The following is a 13,014-nucleotide window of genomic DNA, read 5'->3' on the forward strand; positions in this document are numbered from 1 at the left end:
AACTTAACACACACTCATTACTCATCTCAATCCATTCCACCACCATTTATCCACATTACACTGTTTACATGCTGCTTTTTGCACATTTTGACTGCTGCTACTGCTGTTTTTGCACTGCATTGTGTATGTTTACATATAATGTGGGTATAGATTTTATAGTTCTCTTTGCACAGTATTGTATATTCAAAGTACACAGTAGGTTTACTGGTTGGCACTATCTTGTGTTATGTATATTGTCTTGTGTTGTCTGTCTGTCTTTCTGTCTGTCTGTACTGTTGTTTGTCTGTTTGTACTGTCTGTCTGTATTGTTTTTTGTCTGCACTGTTTGCACTAGGTTGCACTCGATGCACTTTATGTAGCTTTGTGTTGTGTTGTAGCTCTATGTTGTTTAGTGTAGCACCAGGGTTCTGGAGGAATGTTGTCTCATTTTTACTGTGTACTGTGTACCACTGTATATAGTAGAAATGACAATAAAAGCCTTATGACTTGACTTGATTATACCCAAGTATGTGGAAAGGCATTTCACATATACAGTATATAATGTGTATGTATGTTTGTATGTGTGTATATACAGTGCATTGCAAAAGTATTCATACCCTTAAATATTTCCACATTTTGCCACGTTATAATCACAAACTTAAATGTATTTTATTGGGATTTTATATAATAGACCAACACAAAGTATTGTTCTATGTAGGAGATGCAACCTGAAGGAGATTGGAGACTGTAAGATGTTGGCAGGGGACAGTGTACCTAGACAGCATCGGGTGGTGGTCTGTAGGATGATTTTAGAGGTGAAGAAGAAGAGGAGGAGAGTGAGGACTGAAAGAAGAATAAGATGGTGGAAACTGAAGGAGGAAGACTGTAGTGTAAGATTCAGGGAAGAGGTCAGACAGGGGCTCGTAGTGGTGAAGAGGTGCTGGATGATTGGGCAACTACTGCAGACGTGATAAGGGAGACAGCTAGAAAGGTACTTGGTGTGACATCTGGAAATAGAAAGGAAGACAAAGAGATGTCGTGGTGGAATTTGGAAGTGCAGTAGAGCATAAGGGGAAAGAGGTTGGCAAAATAGAATTGGGATCGACAGAGTGATGAGAAAAGTAGGCAGGAGTACAATGAGATCCGGCAGCAGGTAAAGAGGGATGTGGCTAAAGCCAAGGAAAAGGCATATGAGGAGCTGTATGAGAAGTTGGACACTAAGGGAGGTGAAAAGGATTTCATATACATGTATTACCATTTGACATACTGTAGAAGGAGATGACATACCAGTAGAAGCATGGAGATGTTTAGGAGAGATGGCAGTGAAGTTTTAACCAGATTGTTTAACAAGATTCTGAAAGGTAAGAGGATGCCGGAGGAATGGAGAAGGAGTGTGCTGTTACCGATCTTTAAGAATAAGAGAGATGTGCAGACCTGCAGTAACTACAGGGGAATAAAGTTAAACAGTCACACCATGAAGTTATGGGAAAGAGTAGTGGAAGCCAGGCTGAGAGAAGAGGTGACCATCTGTGAGCAACAGTATGGTTTCATGCCGAGGAAGAGCACCACAGATGCATTATTTGCTATGAGAATGTTGATGGAGAAGTATAGAGAAGGACAGAAGGAATTGCATTGTGTATTTGTGGATTTAGAGAAAGCGTACGACAGAGTGCCAAGAGAGGAGTTGTGGAATTGTATGAGGAAGTCAGGTGTGTCAGAGAAGTATGTGAGGGTGGTGCAGGACATGTATGAGGACAGTGTGACAGCAGTGATGTGTGCAGTAGGAACGATGAACTGGTTTAAGGTGAAGGTTGGACTGCATCAAGAAACAGGTCTGAGCCCTTTCCTGCATGCAGTGGTGATGGACAGGTTGACGGACGAGGTCAGACAGGAGTCTTCCTGGACAATGACGTTTGCAGATGATATTGTGATTTGTGGTGAGAGTAGGGAGCAGGTTGGGAAGAGCCTGGAGATGTGGAGGTATGGGCTGGAGAGAAGGGAAATAAAAGTCAGTAGGAGTACTGAGAGACAGAGTACATGTGTGTAAATGAGAGGGAGGGCAGTGGAGTGGTGCGGTTGCAGGGAGAAGAGGTGGAGAAGGTAGAGGAGTTCAGGTTCCTAGGGTCAACAGTGCAAAGTAATGTGTTCGAGAGTTGAAGAAAAGAGTGCAGCCCGGGTGGAGTGGGTGGAAAAGAGTGACAGGAGTGATTTGTGATAGAAGAGTATCTGCAAGAGTGAAAGGGAAAGTTTATAGGACTGTGGTGAGACCTGCAATGTTGTATGGATTAGAGACAGTGGCATTGAGTAAAAGACAGGAGGTGGAGCTGGAGGTAGCAGAGCTGAAGATGTTGGGAGTGATGAGGATGGACAGTATTAGAAATGAGTTTATTAACGGGACAGTACATGTAGGACGTTTTGGAGACAAAGTGAGGGAGGCGAAATTGAGATGATTTGGAAATGTGCAAAGGAGGGACATGGGTTATATCTGTAGAAGAATGCTGAGGATTGAGCCACCAGGAAGAAAAAGAGGAAGGTCAAGGAGGATGTTTATGGACGTGGTGAGGGAAGACATGCAGGTAGTTAGTGTGAAAGAGGCAGATGTAGAGGACAGGGGGGAATGGAGCCGGATGATCCTCTGTGACGACCTCTAATGGGAGAAGCTGAAAAAAGAAGAAGACCAACACAAAGTATTGCATGATTGTAAAGTTGAAGGATATTACTAGTTACCAGTTTAAATTAATAAAAGGTATTTATTTAGTTATTTAAGTCCAGATAAAACAATATTCCAAAGGAATAAAAAGTTTAATGTAATGTTATTGTAATGATTTTATTTTAGCACTTGATGGCAGTATATCACTAGGTTTGCATCAGTGGTGACTGATTTTGTTTCTTATATTTAATATAAAATGTTTATCTTAAATAAGTTTAGCATTGTTACAGCCATATACTATTCTAGTAAAGAACATACTTATTAAATGTGTAAATTCAGACTTATAATAACATGCTGCTTTAGACAGAATCAGAATACATTTTGGGTAATGTGTGCCCTGTGCCACCTTGGATTTTGCTGCAGTTGTGGCTTCCACCCAGCACAGGAACTTATCCATATTCCAATATTTAGCTTTGCAGCAGTGACTCAGCTTGGAGTACAAGCAGTTGAGCTGTTTATTTTTGTGGATAAATTTATGTCTTGCATTTGTTGCTAATAACCTGCTGATATTTTCCTTCATGTGTGAATTGTCCAGTGTGGGATGATTTTTTTTTTTTTTCCATCTGGGGTCATAAAATCTTACCCTGAAAGACAGGTCAGTCACCAAAATCACATTGTGATGCCATGTAATAATGCACCAGGGCCAAATATACAGTACATGATTCAGGAGACATAGTAAATCAAATTAAAAATACAAATTGTGTTTACAGTGCATCTGAAATTAATGTGAAAGTAACTAGATATGCATTTCAAAAGCCAAATCCTCAAATTTTGTTAGTCACATTCAAAGAAATAGAGTTCTTCAATTGCTCCTTTTTGATTTGTTTTTTGTAACAAGCAAATGTGACTATATACAGTATACAGTCGTGAAAAAATGAGGACACCCCCATTAAATATTCAGTTCTTTATTAAGAAATGTTTATATATCGATGTCTAATCTTGAAAAGTGATTTAACTGCAGGTAAACAAAAATTACCCTTGTTTTACTCATTAAACAAAAGATATCAACAAAAATGGGTATTTTAACTGAGGAAAAAGTTAGAACACCCTACCTCCTAATACTGTAGCTACTGTAGTGTTACCCCCTTTGGCTGCGCAAATTCATTGAGAAACTTCTTGTAGCCATTTACCATTCTCTGACATTGGTCAAAGGACAGTTTGCCCCACTCCTCAACAAATAATTCCTATAGCTGGGAGATGTTTAAGAGGTTTCTTGCATGTACTGTCTGTTTCTAGTCACCCTACAGCATCTCAAACGAATTAAGATCTGGGCTTTGATATATATATATATATATATATATATATATATATATATATATATATATATATATATATATATATATATATATATATATAGTGTGCCCTAATTTTATATATATATATATATATATATATATATATATATATATATATATATATATATATATATATATATATATATGTGTGTATATATATATATATATATATATATATATATATATATATATATATATATATATATATATATATATATATATATATATGTGTGTATATATATATATATATATATATATATATATATATATATATATATATATATATATAGTGTGCCCTAATTTTGCCTGAAAAATTAAGCCTGCACTCTTCTTTTCTTTTTACCTCTTTTTTACTTTATTGACTCGACTGAGCACACTGGTGTCATTTTTTCACTCCAGACAATCTACTATTGGTACTACTACATAAATTTTTTTTATTTCTACAACACTCAATACACTGACCTTGTTATCCTGCTCATAATTATATGAAGTCACTCTTTTAGCTGTGTTCCATTGTCATTGCTTTGTCATTGCCATAACACAGTTTCAATATACAGTATGTTTCTTCAGTAAATTTTCCATTTTCTCGATTGAGACAAAATCCAATTATAGGAGAAGCAACCATCCGAGTAGCGTAATTTATAAGGGCATGAAAACATAGGAGCAATATTCACACCAAAGTATACTTTCTGTTAATAGGTGCTTATTCAAGAACTATGTTTTTGCATTTAAGTATGAAAGTATCATCAATTTGAGCATTTACCATAAAAAAATATTTTATTTATTTATTTATTTATAATTTCACTAATAGAGTATTTATTACACATTATGTTTGCAGATCCCTGAAGGAACTAATATTCAGTCTTTTGTTCTTATTCTTTTTTGACATTGAAAATTTGTGTCAAGGTGCCAATTTCAAGTTTAGAGGTAGAGAAATTTGATGGATGAAAGGATGGATATATTAATGGCCTTGCATACAAGTATTCACCTACCTTGATCAAATGTTGTATTTTATAATGTAAAATAGTATGTCATGGATTAAAACCAATTAACAAAAAGCATTGAAAAGAGGGGGGAAAAATCTATATAGCTTTTAGATTATAGCAGAATATTTGGAAATCATCTCTGGCATGACAGCTGACCTCAGGTTTGGTTCATGATTTTAGTGAATTTGAAATGTAGTTTATTATTGGTAAATGGACAGCAGGAGTTCCAGTCATCAAGCCTGCTCAAATATAGTAATGTTTTAATGTTTCTACAGGGACATCTTCATGTAGATTTAAGAGGAACCTCAATAAATAGAGCTTGAAGTTGTGTTTGAATGCATACATTTCATGAATATGATGCTTATGGGGGGGAATGTTGTTTAGGTTGCTGAGAATGTCAGAGCAGGATCTGGTCTGACTGTCAGCAGGTCTGATATTATAGTAGGGTTGCAGTGCATAAACCTGTCATTACAACGACCAGTGCACACTTGAGAGTTCAGTGACACTGGAATGCAGGGATGTGGAGGGAAAAAAAGTGAGATGAGTCATCCTTCACCAAGTTCTTGACAAGCGAACGGAGATGTTATACAGGAGAATGCATGTGCGTCAAAGCCCTAAAGGAATAGGTTAAGCTCAAATGCTTTAACTATACAGTGAGGGGGTCGTTGGCTCAGCTTGGCGTGTGGGGTAAGACATTTTTCTTGCTTTCTTCGATAGATTTCTTTGATGAAAGCGTTACCACAAATCTAAATAATTTGAAAATGGTCCCTTTTAACCTATGGGAAAATATTTCTATGCTGGTTGCAATGGTCTCATCCAGGGTCTTAGGGTACGAGGACTGACTGAAATGCAAACAATGTACAGTACCGTAATTTCCGGACTATAAAGCGCACCCTTGTATAAGCTGAATTTTACAAATATTTGTATTTTTAACATAAATAAGCCGCACCTGTGTATAAGCCTACACTGTCTACACTGAAACTAATGAACTTTACACAGGCTTTACCGAAAGACAGTGTCTGTTACACGGTGTAACGGGTGAAATATGTTGTGGCTCCTTTAAGAGCAGTAACGTGCTGTTTTGTGAACAGCACGTCACTGCATTCTTCCGGTATTACTGCGTGTGTGTGTGTGTGTGTGTGTGTGTATGTGCGTGTGGTACTGAGGATTATGTGCTCATTATTTTCTGATGCTCATTTCTAAGTTTCTTTGACTAACCCAACACGCTGTTGCCAAGAAAAATAAAAAAGCACGAGTTTTGGAAACCTGTCTGTGCTTAAAGGATTTGTGTTGCAACTGGAGTTTTAGTGAGCTCTCCCTTCACCCTGACTCAACGCGTTAACGGCTTGTATCTAAACAGTAGCCGACCAAGTAATTCATTGTTCACTGTTTTCCTCCTTCCTTTCACAACTACAGTGGTACCTTGTCCTATGAGTGCATTAATGTACGAGTTTTCCGAGATACGAGCGGTCACTCGGTCAATTTTTTTGCTTTGTTACATGAGCAAAAAATTGAGGTACAAGCTTGAGACGTCACTGCTAGATCGCGAAGCGAAGCCAGAAAGAGAAGATTGTGATGGAAATTAAGATAAGAAAAGAAGAAAAAGTAAAAATTTAAAAGTTTAGGGATGCGTAGTATACAGGAGTGATAGTAAAAAACGAGTTTTCCCTCCGCCTCCACTTATCGCCTCTACCCCCCTCCACACACACACACACCCACCCATACACACACACACCCCACCGGCGTTATCTTTAGCTCTATTTAGAAATGTTTTTTCCAATTTAATAACATGAAACATAAAAACGGGGTGTCATTTTGAGGGTTGGAACGGATTAATACCATTTTAAATATTTTCAATATAGAAAACTGATTTGATGTGCGAGCAAATGGAGATCCGAGCTCATCCACTGAACGAATTAAAATCGTAGGTCAAGGTACCACTGTATTTCTCTCGGGAGTTTATCTTTTGTCATCGTCGTGCGTTTAAAAATCAACACCGATGAAAGTTTTTCTCCCGATGGCGTGCGGCTCAGAACACAGATGAGGTGCGTTTTTTTTTTTTTTTTTTTTTCATTTCCGTTCAAAAATTTCATTGGTCTAATGTTATGTCGCTCAGTTTTTTGAGTTTGTGAAACCGGGAAAAACCCAGGAAAAATCCATAAATTAGCCGCTTCGTTGTTTAAGCCGCGGGGTTCAAAAAGTGGGAAAAAAGTAGCGGCTTATAGTCCGAAAAATACGGTACTTGTCATTTAGAAAAGTGTTGCACATCCAAAGACTTGTAGAACTTATATCATGGTAAAATCAAACTGTTCAAGTACTTTGTACTGCATGTTGGAAAGAGACCCATCTTTATATCATTCGTGGACAGTTATTATGGTATCTAGACAACAGTTCTCAGTCGTACGTTTCCATCTAGGATGATTTGAGGGCCATTTACACTAGCCTGTGCCCCTTGCAGCTTACACGCATCATAAACCTGACCTGTAACCATGAATCCATTGTACAAAATACAAATATTTGCTGGACTGTATTTTAATGAAGATTATTTTAAACCTTTACAGTATGCCAGAAAGATTGAAGTGCATTTTTATGTTGGCTAAGACAAAAAATATATCTATGTATCTCTGTATACTGATAAAATTATGTCCTACTTTTGACCTTTTTAGGCACAGGGTCCACTAAATTTTTAAAAGCAGGCTTGGTTTCAGGTACCAAGAAGATAATTTTAGATCATTTGGATGTGATGTATTTATATATGATAAATACTGTATTGTCCTGGAATGATGCCTTGATACTGAAGTTGTGCTATTCTTATCCAGGTTCAGACAGCAAAAATATTTTGAGTGAAGCGATATGACCTTAATATGTCAGGAAAGATGACACTGGCTGACTCAGCCTGCCAATATTATGTCAGCATCAGCACTTCAGAAGTCAAGGTAAAACTGGAGTACACTCAACAGCAAATAGCAACCTCATGGAGCTACCAAAAGGTTGATAAACGCCAGGCTTGTAAAATATACACTTGACATCAAAATGTTATCATACCTAGTGTCAGTTGTAGGTTGGCCTTATTACTAGCTCTCAGCTGTTATATTTGCAACATTTAAGTTCAGTTTAAGGGCATAAAGTTATTTTATACTTCTTTATTTCTGTAAACATATGTGTGTTCCCTGGTGGTCTAGTGATTAGGATGCGTGCTCTCGATCCCCGGTTTTTAAGTTTTTAAGCTTTTATATGAATGCTTAAATTTTTTTCATGAAGCTTTTGTGTTTTTTTTCCTGTAAAATTGAAAGAAGGAAATTTTTCTCTAATTTCAAATTCCCAGGAAAACTGATGCACAAGAGAAATGCATCAAAATGCCTGAAAAGTTTGGAATCTTTTAATGAGATTAATTGAAAAGTAATATTAAAAGTTGATATATGCAGGTAGTGCAGCTGTGGCTGCAGTAAAAGGACACTTGTTGAATTGTGTTAATTGGGTTTCTTGCTTTAGTAATGAAATTATCTCTCACTGTATGAGATACATATCTGTGATGCAGCGCTCCGTTATGCTTTTTATATATTATGTTTTTCGTATAATATTGATGTTTTCTAAAGTTGTTGTGTCAATGATCGTATTAAGAATCAGAAAAAAAGATTTATTGCAAGGTACAGAAAAGGGTTCAGCAAAAGAGCACTTTACAGTACTAGGAATTTGTCTTGGTGTCAGGTGCAAACATACTGTACATAGATACAAAATGTGTAGTTTTTTTAATAAACTATAGTAAATTAAATAAATACTGTATACAGAAAGTGGCTTTGCATGAGAAGTAGTGCAAATTAGAATGTAAAAGTGAAAGGGACTGTCCAAACATGTATATACAGACAAAGTATGTACAAAATCTTGAATGAAATAAATATTGTACACAGAAGTGAGTTTGCATTAAAAGTAGTGCAATTTAAAATGTGAAAGTGACTGAGTTGCAGGCTGACTGCAGTGGGAAAGAAACTGTTCCCTTTAAGGAACTCGAACTGGGTCAAAATGCTTTGGGAATGCTTCTGCATTGCTCACACTCTGAATCACGTGTGGAAACTGGCCAACCGGTGGGGTGACATCAAGACCAGGACACTAAAAATGCGCATGCAGTGTAGCCGATGCTAGCTTCTGTATGTTCAGGTATATGCTTTGTGTGTGAATCTGTGCAGGCATGAGATTTAAAACATCCATAAAGAAGTTGATGTAGTCGGTAGTGCAGTCGAAAACCTCCTCAATCAGTCTGATCTGCCTCAGGAGACCACTTCCTGAATGAAGCCTTAGCTCACAAGATAAAATGCTGGGCTGCCCAATGTGAAATTCTCAGTGGAGGATACCAGAATGATGCCAGTTTGTTGTTCTTGTAAGGCATACGCACCCTAACACAGTCATTTACAGCGATGTTTGGTGATTTTTCATGTGTTTTTCAAACTACATTTTTATTCAGCACTGTTGATGAATAACTGAAGCTTTGACACCTGGGGAGATTCAAGGGGTGCAGGTGGCATAGGCTATCAATTGGTAATCTGAGATCCCTACTTAACATAAGAGGAGCAGACCTGTCCTACCTCTCACAAGACAGGCAGAGCAGTCCTTAAATAGTGTTTCAATCTCCTTATCTATGCCCAGCCATCCCCAACTGAGTACCACTGCTATGTTGGATTGAGGGTACAGGAAGCAAAGGCTATAGGGCTTTTAGCACCACACTTTACTTGTACTGTACTGTATATGTATTTGACAGCATGACTTCAATGGCTGTGGTGGACGCATCACAGGTGACCAGAGTCTCACTAGAGGTGCTGAAATGTGCCAGCACAGGTGGCGATGTGAGCTAAGATGTTAAAGTGTGCACAGCCTTTTTGCACGCTTGTGTCGACACTAGGGTTGATCTTTCCATTGTTGCAAGGGGGCTGTAATTGATTAATAGTAGGGAAGAAACTTTGAGTAATAATCCATCATCCCTAAAAAGAAAGCCACCAACACAGGCGAAGTCGACTCGGGAATGGATTGGATAGACTCTACATTGGATTGAAGTGGATAAATGTCCACTGCCAACAGTTTGAATCCCACAAAGTAAATGGCACACACAGCCAAGAGACATTTGTCACTTTTGAGTGCTGTTTGGCTAGTGCATGGAACACCCTACTTAGGCGCTCATTGTGAATCTGTTTAGTTGCCCCATGCACAAGCACATTATCAATGTTAATCATAAATGACTATTCCTGGTATGCTAACACAGAAGTCATTATTCTCTGAAAACAGGAAGGGGTAGAGTTAAGGCCAAAAGGCATTCTGGTATAGCAGAAGAATCCCATGTGTGTCACAAAAGCTGTCAGGTTCCCGGGGGTTGGGTGTGAGGGCACCCCTCTCTAGGGTCCAACTTGCAGAACATAGTAGCACCATAAAATTGGGCTGTGAGTACCTCCGCAGTCAGCAATGGGGACTTGTCAGGGATTATAGAATTTTTCACTTGCCTCAAATCAACACAGATATGCAGGGCACTTGATTATTTCTTAGCTAGTTTCCTAAGGGAACGAGTTGCTGCATCGAAACACTTTGGAAATGCGCCCGAGTGTTAACTCTCTGAAATAATGTGTGTAATCAGTAAATAAATTGGACACTGGCCGTCACTGGCGGGATGATGTCATGACCAGGTAGTATAAAATGTACATGGATTGAGGTAAGACCCAGTTTCTGTAAGAGATAAGGAAGCGCTGCAGGGACGCTGGCAGTGTGGTTTAGAGACGCAGCATTTCGTTCCCTCAGGGAACTAGGGTTACATATGTAACCTGGAGACGTTCCCCTTTTAGGAACTCGAACTGCGTCAAAACGCTTTGGGAACAAGTGTCCGATCATGCCAGACTGACCAGTCCCTGAATAGTGTGTATAAACAGGTCGAAGGACAGAGGGGCCAGGAGTTGCACTGCGGTCCAGGTTGTAGAACCGGCCAAAGGTCATTCAGGTGGACCAGCCCGCAGCATTGCAAATGTCTTGGAGGGGTACTCCAAAGGACCAAGCCTTTGAAGCAGCCACACTCCAGCTGGAGTGAGCTCTGAACCCGAATGGAGCGGAGAGACCAGAGATCTCATATAATGATGCAATGGCATCAATGATCCATCTGCGAAGGGTCTGATTATTGGCAGGGAGGCCTACCCTTGGAGGGCCATAGCCAATGAGCAATTGGTCAGACTTTCTCCAGGGACCCATCCTATGGATTTTGGTGGCCAGTGTGTACCGGGTACAGCCAGTTAAAAAAAGTTAAAAAAAGTATTGGCCATACAAAAAAAACGCAGTCTTGATAGAGAGATGCCAGGGGCTCAATGACAGCCAGACCCCATCAAGGCACTCTAGGTCGCACCAGGGGCCTCAGCCTCCTGGTGCTGTGAAGAAAACGCATCACAAGAGGGTCTCTGCCCAGAGACTGCCCTGCTAAGGAAATCCAGCACTGAGCCAACCAGGCAGTGGACTGGATCCAGCTGGTGGTGATCGCAAGCGGAACAGACACCCACCATCTGTCGGCATATGACCTCCTAGTGGCATGGAGAATGTAGGCATTCTCACGTGACCTTGATCGAATGGGGGCATTGCCCTTCCGTGAGAACCCATAGGACCTGAGCCACCACTGAAGGGGACACATGTACAGAAGGCCAAGTAGGATAACACTGGGTGCAGCTGCCATGATTCCTAGCAGTTTCTGGAACTGCTTGACAGTAAGAGGCTGTCCTTCTCTGACCTTCCTGATGGACGTTAAAATGGGCAAAATGCGGGCAGGAAAAAGTTGCGCTCGCAAAGTAATCGAATCCTCTATGACACCAAGATAAGTGGTTCTCTGTAATCAAGAAAGCACATTTCACATTCAGAGGAAATCCCATAACCTTCATCTGAGTGGGAACAACATCTCAATTCCAGACTGCTCATTGCTCTAATCAAGCTAATATCAACCAATGGCCGATATAGTTGAGTATGTGGATGCCCTTAAGTCTCAGGGAGACCAGAGCCACATCGACATATTTTGTGAAGGTGCGGGGTGAGAGGGGAATGCCAAGCGGAAGAACCCAATACCGGTAAGCTTCGGCCCCGAAAGCGAATCCCAGGAACTTCCTGTGAAAAGGAAGGATGGATACATGAAGGCATGCATCCTTTAGATCTACTGTGACAAACCAGTCCTCTGATCTGAATTAAGACACGACCTGCTTGAGGGTCAGCATACTGAACCTAAGTCTCATGAGTAAGTGGTTCACCTGATGTAGATCCAAAATAGGACACAACCCTCTCAGTCCTTTTTTGGGAACTATGAAGGCCCAGCTGTAAAACACGGACTCTTGTTCTGATGATGGGACTACCTCAATGGCCTCCTTCCTCAGGTCAGTGTTTACTTCTCGTTCCATGATTAGAGCCTGCTCGGTTCCCACCAGAGTGGGAAGAACCCCGTTGAAATAGGGCGGACGAGATTCAAAATAAATCAGCAGGAGAAAGTCTGGCAGAGCTTTCCAGGAAGTCTCTTAGGGGTATCGGCCTCTCGTGACTGATCTCTTGTGTGCCTAGACCTGGGGCAGTACCCTGAAGCCGAGTCGTAAACCTTACCCACGAGTGCCAATGTATTATGCAAGGTTTCCATGGGTAATGTTGGGGTCTGGAGGAAGGAGGTGATCCCATGAAAGAGATAGCTCACAAGCGTCTCTTCATCCCGTGGCAGTGCTCCAGACCCATGTACTTTCTGCCTCATGACGTATGAATATAGCATCGTAAAGGGGCTGAAGGGGCTTCACCCATGACCAGGTCTGGAAAGAATGGGAGACCTTGACATGGAGGTTGTGACCCGGTGTAAAAGAGCACTCGTCCAGCTTACTAAACGGAGGGACTTTCTGCTTATGAGCCAACCAAGTTATGTAGCTTGGCTATGGCACAGGTCACAACCCCAGAAAATGCTTACTGGCTAATTATTATTTTATTTTATTTATTTTTTTAACCCCCTCAACTCAAGGAGTGCTCTCCGGGATTCGAGCGAATGCATAGAAATGCGAGCAGAATG

The 13,014-nt window shown here is 40.0% G+C and overlaps 1 long non-coding RNA gene across 1 annotated transcript in view; it reads left to right on the forward strand.

The window, feature by feature from the left end:
• Positions 1-6,322: 6,322 nt before the first annotated feature.
• The window catches only part of LOC310734576, a 342,084-nt gene continuing 335,392 nt past the window's right edge, over positions 6,323-13,014 (forward strand). The window contains exon 1 of the long non-coding RNA XR_014536089.1: positions 6,323-6,404. This is a non-coding gene — a long non-coding RNA (uncharacterized lncRNA). The remainder of the gene's footprint in view (positions 6,405-13,014) is intronic.

The sequence above is a fragment of the Silurus aristotelis genome (assembly GCF_946808225.1).
Source record: "Silurus aristotelis genome assembly, chromosome: 12".
NCBI lineage: Eukaryota > Metazoa > Chordata > Actinopteri > Siluriformes > Siluridae > Silurus > Silurus aristotelis.